Source organism: Camellia sinensis, chromosome 2, assembly GCF_055761805.1.
Source record: "Camellia sinensis isolate YWXY chromosome 2, ASM5576180v1, whole genome shotgun sequence".
NCBI lineage: Eukaryota > Viridiplantae > Streptophyta > Magnoliopsida > Ericales > Theaceae > Camellia > Camellia sinensis.
Window position 1 is genome coordinate 119,438,653 of NC_138962.1, and position 18,199 is coordinate 119,456,851.

Sequence of the window (18,199 nt, forward strand, 5' to 3'; positions counted from 1 at the left end):
CGTTTTGGATGCGTTCCGGTGCCCAGATCGTCCGAAGAACACTCTGGTATTGCTGAGTTTTGATTATCGAGTTGTAGTTTTGATTATCGAGTTGTTGTTTTGCTTATCGAGTTGTTTGTCGAGCGGACGTGTTTCGTGTTTTTGAGTCATTGCGCTCTGTTCAAGCAATCTTTGTTAAAGTCTTGTTTATTTGCGTTGTCAACGTTGTTGCATTTTGCTTATCGAGTTGTAAACTTCCTAAGGTTCTGTTAAATCTTAGTAAGTTGAGTTGCTTAGTTTGTCGCGTCGGTTCACTACCTGACTTGGTGATTACACAATGCACATTCCCATTCAATTTCATTTTTGTGCAAAATAAAGTGATGCGATACGATGCTAAAAGTTCAAAATACAAACACCTTTTCAAAAGCTATTTCATTTCATCATGCTTTACAACAAACAAAGGTACAAGTTTTACAAAAAATAAAACTGCCTAACAATGTGCAAAGTGCTACAAACTACTAGCAAAAAGAGAAATAAAGCAGGAAATAGCAGCATCAATGTCCTCGGGAGCGGGAACGAGAAGCACTCCTCATCCTCTTCTGCGGGACAACCTCTGCACCATCATCATCATCTGAGTCGGAGCTGTCATCCTCAGGATCCCCCTCAGCCTCGCCTCTGTTCCCCGAGCCAAAACCGGAGCCCCCCTCCTCAGCCGATGTCTCTGACTGACGGTCGGTAGCCTCCTCCTCCTCCTCAGCATCCTCCTCCTCCTCATTAGGCTCCACCTCCACAACGTGAGCCCTGCGTCTGCAGACAGGCCCTCCTCGAGCTCCTCGAAAAGGCCTAGATGGCCCGACTCCTCGGGAAGGCCGGGATGGCCCCGCCCCCTGAAAAGGCCCGGGTGACCCAGCTTCCCAAGGAGGCCCAGGTGGTCTGGCCTGCGGCTGACCGGACCATGAAGGCATCTGAAAACAAAGAGTTCAATTCAGATACATCAGTCCAAATGTATACATCAGATGCAGATACAAGCAAAGGCTACGTGAAGTGGGTGCATGTAAATACAGTGTACAAGTGGGGTGTGTGTCAGATGTGCTCTACACAAATAGTCTATCGATGCGGTAGAAATCAGCATGTCATCAGAAGTATGATAAATGCCAGAAAACTGAAGGGTACCTGAATGCCCGTAACAGACAACTGTGCCTCCCTACGCAGGACCATGCCCTCGAGTGTGGCCACCAGTCCAACCACCTCCTCCATGTACCCTCGCGATGGCTGCAAAAATGAGTTCATAATCATCAGTGAACAAAAGAATGTCTAAACATCTGAACGATGAATGAAAAATAGTGGAGCATACCGGCGGTGAGTCAGGATCAATGGCGTATCGATCACTGGGCATCGGAGGCTCTAGCGGGATCGGAGTCGGAGAGATAGCCTCATACTGCCACGCCATCAACTCAGTCGGCATATCTGGCCATCCGGGATGAGGATAAGTCGACAGAGTCGGAGGAACTGGTCTACTCCCACCTCTAGATGTACCAGCCCTGCTAGTAGAAGGGGCGTCTGCAGCCCGAGCCCGGGCCTGGCCCGAGGATGGCATACCGGCAGGTCTCATCATCGGAATACGAGCTCCCGTCAATGGAGGCATCAAATATATGTGACGGTAAGTGGCGTAGTCCCCCTCCTCAATATATAGCAAAGCATCACTACCCAGCATGGCGCCGACTACCTCCGAGTAAGAGAGCCTGTCAGCGGTCCGCATACTGACTGGGGGTACTGCGGGAGGATCCTGAGAAAGATACCCCCATACCTGGCGCAGAAAGCGTTCCCCCAGGAACCATGCCCTGCCAACCGGCCCTTCGAGCAGGACCCTATACTGGGAGATGTCCGACCCTCCGGTATACTGAAGTCGGAGACCATCACCCAGAGACACCCAGGGCTGCCATGTGATCTGCGGATGATAAATGCATAAACCAATCAGAAATCGGGAATATACAGAGCAAATCAAAGATGAAAATGAAAGGAACTGAAAGTTCTGAGGTACCTCTGAATGTCGCACAGTGTCAAAGTACTGTCGCAGGTTAAGGAGGGTCTCTCGAGGTCTCGGCCGGTGTGGGCCCTCGAACACCAGTGAGTATGGGGTCATGAGAACCCCTGCCACCTCCAACTCTGGGGCTAATGATGGGAAATATACATAGGCCCATAGCTGAGAAAAGCAGTACATAATGTAAGTACGAAATGCTGAGAGCAAAATATAGACTGTAAAAGTGCGCTGTGTGTGCAATGTACAAGTAATGAAAAGCAGAAATGTAAATCAAGGGGACAGAAAGTACCTCCCAAACTCTCCAGTAGCCGCCAAGTAAATCGCCCCGCCCGCGGGAGGTCGCGCTCATATAAAAGTAAAGGGTAGCCAGGCCGGCGCCACCCCAGTCATATCGATGGACCTGTGATAGGTCAACCAGAGCGCTCAGCAGGTATAGCCCGACTGTGTTCCCTCTATCGGCGAACAGGGTAGTCCCGAAGAGGAACATCAGGAAACCGCGGGCGTACTGCTCCGTCTCCTCGGGAGTCTCGGGCACCATCTCCGCCCGCCGGAAGTGGGAAGAGAACCAAGTGTATCGGACTCTCCCAGAAACCCTGTCAACAGGCGGGCGAGCCCCCAATAGATACATCCAAGCGGCCTCCCACTCGCCCATATCCTCATCATAGGGGATGGACCAACCTCCTATGTCAAGGCCGGTCAATACAGCGAAATCAAAAGGGGTCATAGTCATGTCCCCGGTAGCAGAGAAATGAAAAGAGTTGGTGGTGTCCCACCATCTCTCTACCAAGGCTGCCATCAGTGTCCTCCTGGCAGGACAACGTGACAACCCGACGCAGAAAGGCCCGAATCCTGCCAAATCTACCAAATCTCGGATGGCCTCCGGGAGCTCGGCGTACCAATCCCGCGCGATGGTGGAACCATACCCCCGCACACTGCGGGAACCAACCTGCATTCAGAATGAATACATGTGTCAATAATGAAATGAATGGGCTGTGTGCCGATGAAATGAATGGGCTGTGTGCCGATGAAATGAATGGGCTGTGTGCCGATGAAATGAACTGGGCTATGTGCCAATGAAATGAACTGGGCTGTGTGCCAATAAGATGAAATGGGCTGTATGCCGATGAAGTGAAATCAGCTACATGCAAATACTAGCGTGGGCTGCGTGTTCACTATTTTAATCTGGGCTGCGTGTTCAGAAAATTTGAAATTTGGGCTGCGTGTTCAACTTTCTATCAGTGTGGGCTGCGTGCTCACTATTTAACTGGGCTGCGTGTTCAGAAAATTTGAAATTTGGGCTGCGTGTTCAACTTTCTATCAGTGTGGGCTGCGTGTTCACTATTTAACTGGGCTGCGTGTTCAGAAAATTTGAAATTTGGGCTGCGTGTTCAACTTTCTATCAGTGTGGGCTGCGTGTTCACTATTTAACTGGGCTGCGTGTTCAGAAAATTTGAAATTTGGGCTGCGTGTTCAACTTTCTGTCAGTGTGGGCTGCGTGTTCACTATTTAACTGGGCTGCGTGTTCAGAAAATTTGAAATTTGGGCTGCGTGTTCAACTTTCTGTCAGTGTGGGCTGCGTGTTCACTATTTAACTGGGCTGCGTGTTCAGAAAATTTGAAATTTGGGCTGCGTGTTCAACTTTCTGTCAGTGTGGGCTGCGTGTTCACTATTTAACTGGGCTGCGTGTTCAGAAAATTTGAAATTTGGGCTGCGTGTTCAACTTTCTATCAGTGTGGGCTGCGTGTTCACTATTTAACTAGGCTGCGTGTTCAGAAAATTTGAAATTTGGGCTGCGTGTTCACTATTTAATCTGGGCTGCGTGTTCAGAAAATTTGAAGTTTGGGTTGCGTGTTCAACTTTCTATCAGTGTGGGCTGCGTGTTCACTATTTAACTGGGCTGCGTGTTCAGAAAATTTGAAATTTGGGCTGCGTGTTCAACTTTCTATCAGTGTGGGCTGCGTGTTCACTATTTAACTGGGCTGCGTGTTCAGAAAATTTGAAATTTGGGCTGCGTGTTCAACTTTCTATCAGTGTGGGCTGCGTGTTCACTATTTAATCTGGGCTGCGTGTTCAGAAAAATTTGAAGTTTGGGCTGCGTGTTCAACTTTCTATCAGTGTGGGCTGCGTGTTCACTATTTAACTGGGCTTCGTGTTCAGAAAATTTGAAATTTGGGCTGCGTGTTTAACTTTCTGTCAGTGTGGGCTGCGTGTTCAACTTTCTATCAGTGTGGGCTGCGTGTTCACTATTTTAATCTGGGCTGCGTGTTCAGAAAATTTAAAGTTTGGGCTGCGTGTTCAACTTTCTATCAGTGTGGGCTGCGTGTTCACTATCTAATCTGGGCTGCGTGTTCAGAAAATTTGAAGTTTGGGCTGCGTGTTCAACTTTTTATCAGTATGGGCTGCGTGTTCACTACTCTAATCTGGGCTGTGTGTTCAGAAAATGTAAAGTGTGAGCTGTGTGTTCACTTTCGAATTCGGGCTGTGTGTTCAACGAATCAGTGTTTGAGCCGTGTGTTCTAATGTGGGCTGTGTGTTCGCAATTAATTAATGAGCCGAGTGTTCAGAAATTCGAGTGTTGAAACTACATGTTCAGGATGCAAGCAAAGTACTATGTCATAAGCTAAACTGCATGTTCAAGCATGGCAAAGGTGCGAAATGTACGAAAAATACAGAAAATGAAGTAAATACCTCTCGGGCCTCATGAGAGAGGTGATGCTCCGGCTCTCGGAGAAGCAGATCCCCGGGTGCTCGCTCGTCAAAGCTAGTGAAGTGACGAAAGACAGCACGAGGGAGGACGTGTGCTGACGGACGGTACCTCCCGGGAATAAAAGGTCGGGTCCTCGGGGGTAGAGTCATGGGATCGAAATCATCTCCGGCACCTGGAAAACCTCTGCCGTGGGGAGAATTGCCCGCCATTTTCAGAAGAATCTGCAAAAGGAGCAAAAATGAGCCAAAATTGGAAAAAAGTCAACAAAAGTCAACTCTCGGGAAATAAAAAGTCAACAAAAGTCAACTCCCGAGAAAATCTTCCAAATATTGAGACAAACTTACCTCAAGTGGCGAAAATGCAAAAAGAAGCTCCGAAGCCGGAATTTAATCGCTTCAAAGTGCTTGAAACTGAATGTTTTGCGAAAATAATTTGCACGGGGCGTTGGAAAACGCGTATGAAACTCAGATCTGGAGAAGAAAATGTTGTAGGAGGCAAGAAAGGGAGAGGCCTCGGCTGCCTTATATAGGCTCAAGGTCTTGGTTGAAGAAGCATGAAAGAAAGGAGGTGAAAAGACCAAAAAGCCCCCGGATTTGGGCATATGGCCGGCCGGCCCTCTTTTCTAGCCGGCCAGCTATCTGCTTTTTGAAGAAATGGCCGGCCAGCTATTTGCTTTATGGGAAACCGGTTGGCCACCTCCCCTTGGGAAGATAAACGGCCGGCCATGTCCCCCACATGCTCACCTAGCTCTCTACAAATTTTGAGGAAGATCGGAGTTCCCGGGACCTGAAAAAGTTCAAGAAAAGTACACTTCCGGTCGCGAAATTGCTCCGCCGGAACTTCAGCTTCAAGTTCTGACATATGTCTCATCATCATTCATCGAAATCAAAGTGTATCCTTTTTGAATGAGTTGTAGCCTTTCCGAGAAGCGGATCGGAGGCCGCGATCGAGTTGCCTCCGCCGAAACACGCGTTTCCATACTCATTGTTTCATGACAAACGGGCACCCTGATTCATGCTCATTTTATACTATCATGCACATTATCTTGCATTCTCATGAGCATACTTGCATTTTTATGCACATTTCTTGACATTGGCATACCTCTATGTTTGAGCATACGTTGTCACGCATGTTCCACTCTTGCATTGCGATGCATTCACTCACCGGCATTGCGTGTGTCAAACTTTCGGAATCACATTAAATATATGTTGGTAGCATATTGTACTTGTTGCAATTTCTCTTTTGCAGGCACGATATCGTATGTACGGTTCAATTGAGGCTGGTGCGACCAGACGAATCGCGCAGGTATCGTATCTTCTCCGTGTGAGACGTGGCGGGGATTGAATAATCCTCCGCATTTTAAACTGCATGAAATGTAGTTGTTGCTTTGCATTCTTGCTTAAAACTGTTGCATCTATTCGCGAATACTTGCTTCATTACAGCTTGCTGCATTTGCATGATCATTGGGTTACCTCCGGCTCTTTGCATTATCATTTGCATTTTGCCCCTACCTGCGGGCATGCCTGCGGGCACATCTCTGCTTACTTTGTACGTTTGTCTAAGTAACACATCATCTCTACTAAATAAACAATATTGAAAGACTAAAAATGTAACTTCAGTGGCCTTAATGTGGTACTTTTCGGCTTACATCACATCCCCTAACTTACATTTTGCTAGTCCTCAAGCAAAACAAAAGAAATAAGAAAAGCAAAATAACTTTAAGCCACTTTTGTAGGGATCACGATTGCATTTAGCTTATGCAACAAGCCATTAAACCACAAGGTTTCGCCCAGTGGACGAGTATAGTCTCGTGAGGGTTTTTAGAAATGATATCGACAAACATCAACATCAACATATTCATATCTACTCAACAACAATTAATCATACTACTCCACCTAACAATCAACTTATGTGCCACTACAGTGTGATATTAAGACATGATGAGTTATTGAAGGCGCAGTGAACAAGAATGAAAGAATCTATGGAGTCAAAACCACAATTCAGTTAATACAAAAGTAAAGTCCTTTGTACTTGTGCATGCTAGTAGACACATCATCAATACCCTCGGTGTAAAGTGCAATCTCCATATTAGTTAACTGTTCACTATAATAGCCCAGTGTAACTCATAATAATAACCAATATATATAGAAAAACTAAACTGTTGCAGCCAAGATTCTCAAATTTTTATTATTATTATTATTTTTATTTTTTTATATGACTGTGCAATGTCCTGATCTATTAAGCTTTCTAATCAACCCATGTAACAAGCATTGCGCCAATGACTCCCAAACTAGACGGTTTTAGGGCACTTGGTGTGAAGACACCCCCACGGGCTTAATAACTCAAGTTGAAAAGGCTATCCAAACAAGTCATTCTCCTTATTTTTCCTTAACTGTGCAATGTCTAAGTCCCTTAAGCTTTCTAATTAACCTATGTAGCAAGTATTGGGCAAATGACTCCCAACCAGACAGTTTTAGGGCACTAGGTGTAGAGACACCACTGCGGGCTTAATAACTTGAGTTAAAAAAGCTATGAACCCAAACAAGTCAAGTGTTTTTTTTTTTTAAGAGTCTTGGCTACTCATTTGTTCTTTTTTGCAACCCTAGCCATTATCAATGATGTACACCAGGGATTATAATAAAAAGGTCACCGCTATGATAGTGTGTTCATGTGAATTAAGGCATACTCATGACAAGTGTACTAATACCACAAACACAAACAATTATCCTAGTGCAAACATCACATGTGAGTATTTAACCAATAAACCCTTTTTATACAAGCCCACTATGTTCCCCAATTGACATATGCTCATATCATTACCATACTGGCGCAAAATAAACGTTAAGTGAAGTGGTGCAATCAAGTGCAGCAAGTACAAACATGGATGGTTATTATAAATACCCTCACCCCCCCAACTAGAATACAACATTGTCCTCAATGTAAGCAATTGTACATAAGATAGTTAAATGAGAGAGAGGATCTTACCAGATAGCACGAGCGCATATCTAGCGAGGCGATGACACCCAAACACACACACACATTTTTTTTGAAAAAAAAAAAAAGACTGTTGTAGACACCCCATTTTTGACCGACCTTGAGACTCAGACGTCACCAGTTGAGCACTCGGTGATATTGCATGTTGTGCTTGTTCAGAAGTCTCAGAGTCGCGGCTGCGAGCCCTGCCTCCGGACTTCCGAACCCTCTTCTGTGCCTTGTCTCGGTTTGCGAACCAGACTCGGTTTTCTCTGTTTCTTTTCCTGAGGGAAGGGAGAGGTCCTGTAGACCATCTCTCAGTGGCCGTAGGCTACATTTTGTGGCCGTAGGCCATTTTGCCCATTTCGGAGTCCGGTTTCCGGTTTTTCGGGACCGTAGGCCGTGTGCCTCGGTTCGGGACCGCTCAACCATCTCCTATTGCTCCGGTTTTTGGCATACTTCCTATTTACTCCCTTTTGAGGGACACTGGGGTCTGAGAAACCCACTTCGTGGCCGAACGCCACTTTCGGTGCTTAATAGCCCATTTTCGGGACCCCGAACTGCGCGTTTTGGTCCCCGAGCATTCGTTTTGCAACGGTTTTCGTTCATTTTTGGCAGGTACCTCTGTTTTATCACCGGGGAGGTCACTAAAGGGTGGGAGGCCAGCAATTGTTGCAGCAACCAGTTATACATCCTCCGACGCCCTCCGACGCCCGTTTTTCGCACTTCCGGGCTAGTGTTGAACACCTTGGGCCCACATTCTTGAACTTTGAACCACATATTTGTGATGTACACACATGGGAGGACCCTAAAAAGTGGTGGCCGGCCATTAATGTTACTTGACCCTTTTGACCCCCTCCTTCCGGGCTAATGTTGAACCCCTCGGACCCTTTTTCTCGAACTTTGAACCATATATTTGTGATGTACACACATGGGAGGACCCTAAAAGTTGGTGGCCGGCCAGTAATTCCATCTGACCCTTTTGAACCCCTCTTTCCGAGCTAATGTTGAACCCCTTGGACCCACTTTCTTGGACTTTTAACCACAGGGTTGTGTTGTACACAGATAGGAGGACACCACCTGTTGGTGGCCGGCCATTAAATCTGATTGACCCTTTTGACCCCTAGCCGGCCGGCTAGGGGGTGTGGCCGGCCGGCCACCTGGAGCAAAAGTACCAGGCCGGCCGAGCTCCTTGCACTGTACACTTTACAGCTGTGGAGCTTTATCCCCCAGAAAAGATCTTTATCCGGGGGATATTTTGTGGGGGAAAGTTTGTGTCCTTTTCCCCCACCTTTACACCCCTTCTTTGGCCCTTATAACAAGCAAGCTAGATCATTTGTTGGGGTTAGAAAATTTGGTCTTCAAGCCTCCATACACAACTCCATCTCTATACCTCTCATTTCCTTGAAAATCTCTAAGTCCCTAAGCACCATTTCTTCTACACCACCAAGCTCTACCACCACCACCTCATTTCCAGCAACAAGGAGAGCTTCTCAAAGGCTAAGGGAGCTGCAAATTGGTCCAAGAAGCAACAAAATTTTTAGTCTTCAAGGGTAAGTGATACTTCTCCTCTTTTGACCCTTTTTCTTGATCCATTTGTAAGCCTCACTTGATTTTTGTTTCAAGCTCCGGCCCTAACTGAAGAGGGCCCTCTTTTGAGCTCATTTTCACTTTTCATTAAGGGCTCAACCCTGTTTGAGCCCTCCATGATACACTTGCTTCATTGATCCTCTTATATGTCATAATTTTGCATGCTATTTTTGGCCCATGAGTAATCTGTTTTTGAGCATGTTATAATCTGTGAATGTGCTTATTTTGAGCCTCTCTTCAACATTGAAGAAGGGCTCAACACCATTTGGGACTTCCATGTTATACCTACCTTTATATCTCTCTTTTATTCCCCATTCTTGCATGCAATGGCAGCCTACCATACTTTTGTTTTTGGCCATTTTATAGTTCTGAAAAAGTGCTTATTTTGGTCCATTCTTCATGTTTCATTTAGGTCCTTTCATGGTTTGGGACCTCCATATGCCACTTCATGTTATATCTCTCTTTTATTCCCCATTCTTGCATGTTTAGTTAGCCTACCATGCTTTTGTTTTTGGCCATTTTACAGTTCTGGAAATAGTCCTATTTTGGCCCATTATACATGTTTTATTAAGGGTCTTTGGCTGTTTGGTGATTATTTTGCATACCTCATGTTATAGCCACTTTTGAGCCTCATTTTGCATCACATTTCTATCATATTTGTATACTGTTTTGGCCATTTTACAGTTCTGAAAATATTCATATTTTTGGTCCCTCTTCAATGTTGTAGAAGGAAATTTTTCAGTTTGGATTTTTCTTATATCACTTGCTTCATTACCCATCTCTTGGCCCTTATTCTTGCATGCCATTTTTGCCCTACCTATGCTTGCTGTTTGACCATGTTTATAACTGTGAAAGTGCCTTTTTTGGGACTGCCTAGCTTTTGTCTTTGCATTTCATGTCCACATTGTGCATGCATTGCATAGCTATAGGCCATTTCGGGGGCCTAAATTCACATTTCGGGACAATTCCTTGCATTTGGTGTCATTTTGCCTCATTTCGGGACTGTTTTCCCCCATATTTTACTGCTGAAATTCCATTAGAATGATTGCTATCCATTTCACGTCATTACATCGCATTTTGCCATTGCCTCGGTTTGCGTGCCCGTGTGCACGCATTTCGAGGCACTTCATTTTCACCTACCGGCATCCTATGTGAGTGTGGCTGAGGGTCACTCATGTTGGTATAAGCCCATATCATCATTTCATGTCATTACATCGCATTTTGCCATCGCCTCGGTTTGCGTGCCCGTGTGCACGCATTTCGAGGCACTTCATTTTTATCCGTCGGCATCCTATGTGAGCGTGGCTGAGGCTCACTCATGTTGGTATAAGCCCATATCATGATTGCTTTCCATTCCATGTCATTACATCACATTCTGTCATCGCCTCGGTCTGCGTGGCCGTGTGCACGCATTTCGAGGCACTTCATTTTTATCCGCCGGCATCCTATGTGAGTGTGGCTGAGGCTCACTCATGTTGGTATAAGCCCATATCATCATTTCATGTCATTACATCGCATTTTGCCATCGCCTCGGTTTGCGTGCCCGTGTGCATGCATTTCGAGGCACTTCTTTTTTATCCGTCGGCATCTTATGTGAGTGTGGCTGAGGCTCTCTCATGTTAGTATAAGTCCATGTTACACTTTCCTTGCCATTTCAGTCACTTGCATTGCAAATACCATCGCCTCGGTTTGCGCGCCTGTGTGCACGCATTTCGAGGCATCTCATTTTCACAGCATTGTGCATACTAGGTTGTATCTTAGATTGCATTCATGCATTTTCTCGGTTTGCGCGCCTATGTGCACGCATTTCGAGGCATCTCATTTTCACAGCATTGTGCATACTAGGTTGTATCTTAGTTTGCATTCATGCATTTTCTCGGTTTGCGCGCCTGTGTGCACGTATTTCGAGGCATCTCATTTTCACAGCATTGTGCATACTAGGTTGTATCTTAGATTGCATTCATGCATTTTCTCGGTTTGCGTGCCTGTGTGCACGCATTTCGAGGCATGTCATTTTCATAGCATTGTGTATGTTAGGATTGTATCTTAGTTGCATTTCATGCATATCATGCATATTGCATCGTGTCCGGGATAGGAGTTAGCCCGGGCATGGGAAACGAGGTACATTCCGTACTCCGAGTGACGGAATGTGTCTCAATTCCCCAGTCACCGACACTCCGGATTATCCATGATGGAGTTAGGTTTTAGCTGTAGTTTCATGTGCATTCATTCCATATTGAATTGTGCAATTCGACTCCTCGGCCATCATGCCTCGATATGCGTGATTGGTGGCACGAGGATCGAGACATGCATATATCTGTGCAAATACATTGCTATGCCCCTTTCCTGCTCTCTGTTGCAGCAAGACGAAGAATCAGTAACTTTTCGGGGCTCGGCACGCATTTCAAGAACAGGTGTAAACAGAGGCTAATTGGGGCATTCTGGTGGATTTCCGCGCAAGACAACCCGGACATGCATCATCCGTCAGAAGCAAGGCAGTCCCTGGCTTGCACGCCAGTTTTACTTGTATTCTTAGTTAATTTGTTAATTAATTAGGATTTTGTACTATTTTGGACTGTAATATTCTTTCATTCGGGACTGTAATATTCGGACTATATTATTTATTCAGACCCTCTGCGCGAGGGCACAACTGTAATAAGTGTGCGTGAGTGTGATGTATGTCTTCCAACCCCACGTCTTTCTCCCTTTTATTTATCCGCTTATGATGGTTAGATTAGGGCATATTTAAATTAACATACAGTATGACAGCATGTTTGCATCATTCATCTGTATTGCATGCACCGGGCTCGGCGCATCATACTAACTGCATTGTATTTTCAATTCCAAATTGAATACATGATATTTATAACATTTCATATGCCATCTTAGAATAGCCGAGCCTGCTATAGTCGCATTTTTGCATGTGTTGCATTAGGCATTTCTGTATACTTAGGATCATGCATGATTTCTAATGAAGTTTCTGTTTTGGCTTGGAGTACTCGGTAAGTTTTATGCTTTAGCATCCTTGCATGTGTGTGAGTGAATGCCATGACAGCATGCTTGCCATGAGGCTAATTGCTTATGTGATATAACTGCCTGAATGCCTGTGGGTGAAGGTTGGGTTATCTGAATTGGAATAAATCATCAAATGTTTCAAGCCTACCTGCGGGTAGCAAACCATTTTCAAAAAACAAACATGAAATGTTTTGTTCCAATCCAGGCGACCTGGTCTATACTTGTATGCTGAGAGCATCACATAGTAACCTAGGCTAATAACCGGAATAAGAACTCACAATGTTTTCAAAAATTGATATCATGGTTAGTAGAGGCCGGTCTATGACCGGGCGAGCGGGGGTGCTCACGAAGTGACCTTCCTCAATCGTACCCAAGTTCCCGAGCCGAGGCAACTTTGGTGATGACGGACACGTGGCCTTTTGGCACCGAGTCAGGGTTTCCTAAATTTCCCAAAATAAAATATTTAGGTGGCGACTCTGTATCTGGCAAAGCAGTCCATGTTTGGCACTTCTTTCAAAAATCAGTTTTCTCAAAATAATTTGCCGGATTTGGACTCTTTGGTTCAGACTTAGAACCGCGACTGACGAAAGTCGAGTCCGAGCTGTGGCGAGGTCCCCCGCGGGCTTGTTACAACTGTACAGTATAAAAGGAAAAGAAAATAAAACAAAACAAAACAAAGAAAATATACAGCTATCACTGATGTGGATCTGGTGGTGGAGGGAAATGCTACTCAAATAGGGCATGCATCAGTGTCCGAGTCTCGAATGCCTCATCATGAACCTTAGCGCCAAGCTGATCAAACCGCTGCTCGCTCGAGTCCCGGTATGCGTAGAAGGCAGTTTGCAGAGATGCAACTGACTGCTGATACCTATCAAATGCCGCCTGTGAGTAATGCCGATAGGTCTGATAGTCAGTCCAGAGATTAATCACCGGTTACTGAATAGCTGCTTGATATCCAAAAGAGCCTGATATTGCGCCCTTGTCACACGGAACGATGCTGGTGCTGGCGTTGGCGCTGGTGCTGGCGCGGGCTCGACCGGGGCATCATTAGGATTCGCCGGGGCATCGGGGAGGAGTAGTGGAGGTGGCAGGTGAGCAGTGGTTTGGCGCCAGTGGGTTTTTCCATAAAGTGTGGGCGGCGGAAGCTGAACCTCATTGGGTTTGAGTGGGTATGTCCCTTGGCTTTTTATGAGCGCAGTGATGAGGTTGGCGAAAGGGAGGGCCCATGTAGAACTGCCTCTGGTGTTGCGCAACTTGACTTCATTAAAGATATGGTTCATTTGGTTGAAGATTAAACTAGGAATGTCAACCCAAAAGCCGAAGTCAAATCGGTGCAAGGCATGGAGGAAGTCCCCTCGCCACTCTTCCTTGTGGCCAAGAGGGATGACTTTAGTTTTAAGAACCACATCAAGGAAGAGAAGGCGGTGCAGTAAGTTAGCCCATCGGATACTAGTCATGTTGTCATCATCCTGTCGCCCCTCATAAAATTCGGTCACCAATTCCGCGACTGTGAGTTCTCGAGTGAATACCGAGAACTGTTTTGCATTGATAGTGTCCATGGAATAGTGGAGAACCTCGGCAATAGAAGCTTGGTTGACCATTAACTCCACCTCGTCAACAATGGACAAAAGAGCTCTCGGGGCCTTATCACTGATGTGCATATTTTGATAGAAGACTCGCACAATGCGAGGATATGCCGGTTCAGTGATGATGCAGATGCCTAGGAGACCTCGGTCTTCAAGTTGGCAGACACTCCACACAGTGGGTTGATGGCGCCGGAAGAAGTACACATCAAAGGATGTGTCACAGGCAATTGATTTGTTGGTCCAAGTGTTAGTTGGTACATCCCTAGCAACAATGTTGGCATTATGGGGCTGTTTAGGTGCTCGGCGAGACGATGTAGCCATTCCCGCACAAAATAAGACAACCAACACAACCAAAACGTGGAACCATTATATTAGACCGCATCAAATAGCACACGCATGCACAAATCATGTGAATCCTTATTGCCATCACACTCCCGGATTTCTTTTATTATTTTTTTTTATAAATATGTATATACACTACAAAATTAACTTACACTAAGTTAGCATGAGACAAATTGACAAACACACATATGAACTACAATAAATAAATAAATACGAAAATAAAATAAAATAATCTAAGTTAGTAGAAGAAAAAAAAAATTCAGAAAATAAAATAAAACTAAACATTTAACCTATAATTAAATCAGTAAATAAAAATAAAATTAAATCACTAACTAAGCAATTAAACAAAAACAAAAATAAAAACAATCCACTAACCAATTAAATTGACAAAAACCACTAACTAAACAATTTAAACTAAACAACTACAGTGTACAAAAATAAACTAAATTATTATTATTATTAGTACCTTTATTTCTGAGATTTTTTTTTTGGGATCGCACGTGCGCCGGAGAGGGCCGCACGTGCGGTGGGTCTGTTGGTGCATGACTAGATTTTTTTTTTTTTTTTTTGTGAGATGTAAAGATCATGGAGATGATGATAGGTAAAGCATGGTGAACAAAACCGCAACAACTAAACAACTAAATTAAATGGAAAAAAATTAAGAAATCAAAACAAAAAGAGGGTGATTACCTTAAAAAAAATATAGGAAGAAAGAAAGAAACAAGATGATGTAGATTCGCTGGAAAAAATGGTGGTCGCCAGAGATTCGATGGACGGAGAGGAAATAGGGCACTGGCGGTGAGATGGTGGTGGGGAAGAAGGAAGAAGAAGTTGGTTATGGTGGGGTTTGATGTGTGTGGGTGTGTGGGTTTGTGGGGTAGAGAGAGAGAAAAAGAAGAAGAAGATGAGGGGCAGAGAGATAGAAGAGTTGGGAAAGTGATGGTCAAAAAGGTGTTAGTGTTTGGTTTAAAGTTTTATTTATTTTTTATTTTTTAATAAAATAAAATAAAGAAAGAACAAATATATATATGCACAATTTTTTTTTGAAATAAGTAAATAAATTAAAAAAATAAATAAATAAAACAAAATCTGCAGGTTTTTAAATTATTTTTTTTGGAATAAGTAAATAAATTAAAACTAAATAAATAAATAAAACAAAATCTACAGGTTTTTAAATTATTATTATTATTAATTTTTTTTGGAATAAGTAAATAAATTAAAAATAAATAAATAAATAAAACAAAATTTGCAGGTTTTTAAATTATTGTTATTATTATTATTATTATTTTTGAAACAGGCAGCTCGTGCCCCCATCAGGGCCGCACGAGCGTTGAATTTTGGGCCACTCCAGCGGCGGAATTGGCCCGCTCTTACGGCATGAAAGCAGTAGCCAATTGGACTTGGGCCGCTTATGCGCCCAACCTCTCTGCTCATGCAGTTTTTTTTATATTTTTTATTTTTAAGTTGGGCCGCACGTGCGCCCAATTGGGCAGCACGAGCGTTGAATTTAGGCCGCTCTTGCGGTGAAAGTGGGCTACTCTTGCGGCGTGAAAGCAGAACGCTTTTGGGTTGGGCCGTTCGTGCGGCCAGGTCATCCGCTCATGCACCCAAGCTTTGAAGGCTTCGCTCGTGTGCCCATATGGGCCGCACGTGCGATCTGGGCAAATATATATATATATATATATATATATATATTTTAAAACCAAGTACAATAATTTTTTTTATTATTATAAAAAGTATATATTTTTTTAGAGGTTAAAGAAAAGAAATTAAAACCAAGTACAATCCAAAACATGCTAAACTATTTCTACCTTCATTTGACATCCGAAAAAAAATATAGCACTTTGAAAAATATCAGAATGCCTAACAAGGGTATAATTTTCACGCGAAAACCACGGGTACTACTTTTCTCCCTAACAGTGTGTGTAACTTTGCCTATTCTCCAACAGGGTGACAGACTAGGTTGATTCGGTATCCAAAATCGAGGTGCATAAAGCTAACTCGACCTATGGGGCTGCCATATAGAGTTTAAGCCGGGGTGGTTTTGAAGCAATCTCCACACCTGGGTATTTAAATCAGACTTTAGTCTCGGAAATTTCAAATCTTTGCGTTCTAGGCTTTGCCATTGGAACTCTAGTTTCTACCATCTAAGTTGGTATCCTAGGAACTCATTACAAACACAGTAAGGTGGCTATACCAGACCGTTAGATGCCATTTAGACACGACAAACACCAAAGGAATTACACCTTTACATGAATTAAAGCCTCCTAGACTCAAAGTAATCACTATGGAAGATATATTAGGTCCGTCAAATGGACAACCTCAATCATCTCCCCTTTTTCAATACCATCCACATAGTGTTTCAATCTTTGGTCATTGACCTTGAAGGTCGTACCATCTTGTGGAAAGACTTCTATAACCTCATATGGGTCATCCCATCGAGACTGGAGTTTACCCAGGAACAGCCGCAATTTGGCATTGAACAACCACACTTTTTGGTGAGGCTCGAAGGACTTACGAGAAATATGTTTATCATCAAATGCCTTAGTCCTAGCCTTGTAAATTTTAGAGCTCTCATACGCATCATTGTAGAGCTCCTCTAACTCATTAAGTTGAAGTTTTCGATGGTCACCAGCTTTGGCCATATCAAAATTGAATTTCCTAATGGCCCGCAAAGCCCGGTGTTCTAACTCAACAGAGAGATGGCACAGTTTTCCAAACACAATCCTATATGAAGACATCCCGATGGGTGTCTTATATGCAGTGCGATAGGCCCAAAGTGCATCTACCAACCTAGTGGACCAATCTTTCCTATCGGGCCTCACAGTTTTCTTGAGGATGTGTTTAACCTCCCTATTAGAAACCTCTACTTGACCACTAGTCTGGGGATGGTAGGGAGTGCCAATTTTGTGAGTGATAATATATTTGCGCACCAATGCCTCAAAGAATAGGTTGCAAAAATGTTTGCCATTGTCACTAATTATGGCACGCGGGAACACAAAACGGCAAAAAATGGTCTCATGGAGAAATTTAACCACAACCTTGTGGTCATTTGTTTTGGTTGCCACTTCCTTCACCCACTTGGAGACATAGTCCACAGCCACCAATATATATTCAAAGCCAAAAGATGGTGGGAAGGAACCCATAAAGTCAATGTCCTAAACATCAAAAATCTCAACAATTAAAATGGGGGTCATCGACATCATATCTCGCCGTGACATAGAGCCCATGCATTGGCAACGCTCGCAAGCTCTACAGAAGTTATGGGCATCTTTGAAGATAGAAGGCCAATAGAACCCACATTGTAAAACCTTGGCGGCCGTTTTTTGCCCACTGAAATGGCTGCCACATGAGAGTGACAAAAGGTGAGAATGCTATGGGTTTCACTCTCAGGCACACAACGCCGAATCACTTAATCCAAACAATACTTAAACAATTTTGGGTCTTCCCAGAAATAATGCTTGGCTTGTGAAAAAAATCGCTCTTTGTCTTGCTTAGACCAAGTTTTTTGAATTTGACCAACTGCCAAGTAATTCACTATATGAGCAAACCACGGGAGGGTCATGTGTGAAACCGCAAAAAGTTGCTTGTCAGGAAACGAGTCGTGCAAGGCTAAGGGATCACTCATGTGCTCAAAAAAGAAGTTGGATAGATGATCCGCAACTACATTCTTGGATCCCTTCTTGTCCCGGATTTTTAGGTCGAACTCTTGAAGGAGTAAAATCCACCTAATCAATCCAGGTTTGGTCTCTTTCTTTGATAGTAAGTACCGCAAAACGGCATGGTCAGTGAACACAATGACTTTAGACATTAGGAGGTAGGACTGGAACTTATCAAGTGCAAAGACAACAGCTAGTAACTCTTTCTCAGTGGTAGTGTAGTTTAATTGAGTATCAGAAAGAGTACGACTAGCATAAGATATGACATGGGGCACTTTATTCACCCTTTGGCCCAAGACGGCGCCGA

At 44.0% G+C, this 18,199-nt stretch overlaps 1 pseudogene; it reads right to left on the reverse strand.

Annotated features, from left to right (window-relative positions):
* Window positions 1-16,518: 16,518 nt before the first annotated feature.
* LOC114263224 (uncharacterized) lies at window positions 16,519-17,436 on the reverse strand (annotated as a pseudogene).
* Window positions 17,437-18,199: the final 763 nt, after the last annotated feature.